This window comes from Pan paniscus, chromosome 11 (assembly GCF_029289425.2).
Source record: "Pan paniscus chromosome 11, NHGRI_mPanPan1-v2.0_pri, whole genome shotgun sequence".
Classification (NCBI taxonomy): domain Eukaryota; kingdom Metazoa; phylum Chordata; class Mammalia; order Primates; family Hominidae; genus Pan; species Pan paniscus.
In genome coordinates this window covers 93,832,676-93,836,729 of record NC_073260.2, presented here as the reverse complement: position 1 = coordinate 93,836,729, position 4,054 = coordinate 93,832,676, and the positions used below count along the sequence as shown (strand labels likewise).

The 4,054-nt window shown below is 40.3% G+C and overlaps 1 pseudogene; it reads right to left on the bottom strand.

Annotated features, from left to right (window-relative positions):
• Positions 1-1,596: 1,596 nt before the first annotated feature.
• On the bottom strand, positions 1,597-3,580 carry LOC100995380 (keratin, type I cytoskeletal 18-like; annotated as a pseudogene).
• Between the last annotated feature and the right edge of the window lie 474 nt (positions 3,581-4,054).

Genomic DNA, 4,054 nt, shown 5'->3' with positions numbered 1-4,054 from the left:
ATGGCAATGAGTGTATTATATAATTCTATAACTGAAAAAAAATGGAGTCAAAAATTGTCAAGAATGCAACAGAACACTTTTCACACTCCTGGAGACAAATATTCATTTTCCTCCTTTTCATATTCAAAATATATATTTTCCTCACCTCCACCCAAAGAAGGCACCATCACATTCTTATGCCATCAGCTCATCAGGCTCAAAGTTAGAGGTCATGACCATCTACACAGAAGTTACAAATGAGGTTTATCTAAATATGGAGAAATATGGACTAAAAAGAGAAATTATTTTCCTCCACACACAGCCAATGCACATCAACAAGACAAAGGATAACCACAGTAAACATCTGCATTCAGAAAGGGAAAGAAAGGGAGGCAGACAGATGTCATTGGTTCATAACAATTCCAAAGCCAGATAGCCCTTGTTTTGAAGGAAGAGAACATTGCTTTGTTATGCTCAAATTCATTTCTGAGAGAAGTAACCCCATACAGATATTGTTGGGGATCTTTGTTTTCCCATCTGAAATATATCATTTCTCATTACCCTTCTTGTGACTGTCCCAAGAGGATGATGGTAAACCTGTACTCCTAGAGGGCAGCAGAACTTCTGACTTTTTTTTTTCCAGTCTGTAAACATATGGGACATGAATTGATGGTTTACATGCCCAAAATCCCAACAACGTCTAATCCAGCCTGGAATTAAATTTGTCAGTATAAAAGTCTCAAAAAAATAACAATGATTTATTTCTATTGTAGTCTCCCCTTATCCACGGTTATGCTTTTCATGGTTGTAGGTTTCAGTAACCCACAGGCAACCATTGTCTGAAAATATTAAATGAAAGATTGCAGGTAAACAACTCATAAGTTTAAAATTACACACTGTTCAGAGCAGAGTGATGAATTCTCAAGTCATCCAGCTCCCTCCTGCCTGGGATGGGAATCCTTCCTGTGTTCAGCATATTCATGCTGTAGAAGCCACTCACCACCCCTTAGTCACTTAAGTAGCCTTCTTGGTTATCTGTTAACTGTTGCACTATCACAATGCTTATGTTCCAGAAACCTGTATCTTACTTAATAATGACCCAAAGCACAAGAGTAGTGATGTTGGCATATTGTTATAATTCTTCTGTATTATTGTGAGTTCTATTGTTATTTATTGTTGTTAATCTTGTACTCTTCCTAACTTATACATTAAACTTTATCATAGGTACATTTTTATAGGAAAAAGCATTGTATATATAGGTTTTAGTACTATACAAGGTTTCAGGCATTCACTGGGGATCTTGGAAAGCATGTCCCATGAGTAAGTGGGGGACTACTGTATATTCATTATGTACAGGTCAAATTTTCTAAATTAGTTTGTTAATAATGTATCATTTAGATTTCTATGAAACAATTATGTTAGCTGTTTATAAATGTCAGCTTCATGCATTTCTTGCATTAATAGTCTATTTCTTTTTATTGCCTTCTTGCATTAGATAGGACTCTGGTCTGTGACAAGCAGAAATTTTGATACTGGACACATATGACTTTTACCCAATTTTACAGGAAAAGCATTACATATTTTTCCAGTAACTTATGTTTTAGTTGTACAGTTTTTTTGTTGTTGATGTGGTTTTTCAGATTAAAAATATTCATGTCTATGCTTATTTTGCTGAGACTTAATTTTTATCATGCCCATTTGTTGAATTTTATCAAAAATGTTTCTGCACCTATTGAAAAAATAACTTGTTATTAAGTTGCATATTATATTGAATTACTAGTTGATGTTCAAGTATATTGCATTTTTCATTTATGTGATATTGTCACACATTGTATTATCTATACATGATGCAGTATAGTTTATGTATCATTGGATTTGAATGGCTAATAACTTGTTCAGGACTCCTTGGTTTATTCATGCAATTGTTTATTTAAATACTGTTCCGCAATTTTTCCTTTTTTACCTAGCTTTTTTTTTTTGGTCAAATTTTATATGAAAATTATGCTGGCCTCCTCAAATGAGTTGGCAAATGTTCCTCTTTGTTAGTTCTTTCTGAGTTTATGCAATTTTAGTGATATTTCTACCATATTTATTTGTACAAATTTACTTGCAAACCATCTGAGATTGGAATTTGTTGTTTTTGGAAAGTGTTATTTAGAATTCAATTTCCTCATAATATTTTTTAGATCTTTCTTTCTTTCTTTCTTTCTTTCTTTCTTTCTTTCTTTCTTTCTTTCTTTTCTTTTCTTTCTTTTTGTTTTGACACCCAGTGACCTCTGAACTTTTCATTGGCCTCATGCACCCTGCTTCTCCTGGCTTAATGTCTCGGAACTTTGGTGTTGTTGGTCTCAGACACAACTTTGCCATTCACTATCTGGCGGGTGGCGTTTTGTATGGTTTGCATGGAGTTGCTGCTGTCCAGGGAATCACCAAGATTGAAGTCCTCGCCATCTTCCAGCAGGTGGTGGTAGGTGGCGATCTCAGCCTCCAGCTTGACCCTGATGTTCAGCAGGGACTAGTACTCCTGCGCCTGGTGCTACCCCTCTGCCCAGGTCTGTTCCAGCTCTGACTCCAGGTGCAACAGGATGCCGTTGAGCTGTTCCATCTGCAGGGCGTAGCGGGCTTCCACCTCCCTCAGGCTGTTCTCCAAGCTGGCCTTCAGATTTCTCATCCAGTCCAGGTCTATCTACAAGGACTCGACTGTACATAGCAGCTCCGTGAGCGTCACCTCAGCAGGTCCAACCTCAGCGGACTGCGTGGTGACCACTGTGGTGCTCTGCTCAATCAGCCGAGACCAGTACTTGTCTAGCTCCTATCGGTTCTTCTGAGCCAGCTGGTCATATTGGGCCCGAATGTCTGCCATGATCTTGGCAAGGTCCTGGATTTGGGGGCATCTGCGTCCGCAGTTAACCCAGAGCTGCAATCTGGGCTTGCAGGCCTTTCACTTCCTCTTCGTGGTTCTTCTTCATTAAGAGCAGCTCCTCCTTGAGAGCCTCGAACTGTGTCTCCAGCTGCATCCCAGTGACATTGGTGCCATCCATGACCCTGCAGAGCCCATGGATGTTGTTCTCCACAGACTGGCGCATGACCAGCTCTGTCTCATACTTGACTCTAAAGTCATCAGCAGCAAGTCTGGCATTGCCCATCTGCAGGACGATGGGGACATTGTCTACAGTATTTGCAAAGATCTGAGCCCTCAGGTCCTGAATGGTCTTGAAGTAATGGCTCTAGTCTCTGACCTGGGGTCCCTTCTTCTCCAGGTGCTCCTGGATTTTGCTCTCCAGCTTCCTGTTGTTGGTCTCCAGGCTCCTTACTCTGTCCAGGTAGGAGGCCAGGCCGTCGTTCAAGTCTTGCATGGTCTCCTTCTTGTTCTGGATGCCTCCCATTCCTGCCAGACCCCTGGCCATCCCCGCGGCCGGGTCCCCGGACCCCATGCCGCCCAGGAAGCTGGTGGAGCAGGACACGGAGATCCAGGAAGCAGAGCCCTTGCCTGCATAGACGCTGGCCACGCTGCTGGCGGCTGGGCGCCGTAGCTGGGCACCTAGACAGAGCCCAGGGACCCGTAGTTGGTGGAGAAGGTGGAGCAAGTGGTGAAGCTCATGCTGTTTAGGGAGGAGAGCGAGAGGAAAGGACTCAGGCTTTGTTGATGACCACATTTTCTATTATTTCTTGAGTTGGTTTTGGTAAGTTGTGATTTTTTCGTAAACTTTGTCTACTTTACCCAAATTGTTATTACATAAGCTTGTTCATAGCATACTTTATTATCTTTTATTTTATTTCAGTTGGTTATATTTTCAATTTCTGTATAATAAATTTCACTCATTATAAATCCACAATGCAATGCATTTTTGACCAAAGGAATTTTAAATGAGGAATAAATAGTTTGGTAACATAAATAGTAACATAAAGAGTTTGGTAATGCACCTTTTTTAAGACAATTCACTAGCCCTATCTACTGGCTCCAGGAAACCACTAATCTTCTTTATTTTGTGATGGTTTTGCCTCTTTGAGAATTTCAAATAAGTGAAATATGTAATCTTGTGTGTCTGGTTTCTTTCACTTTCAGAATACATTT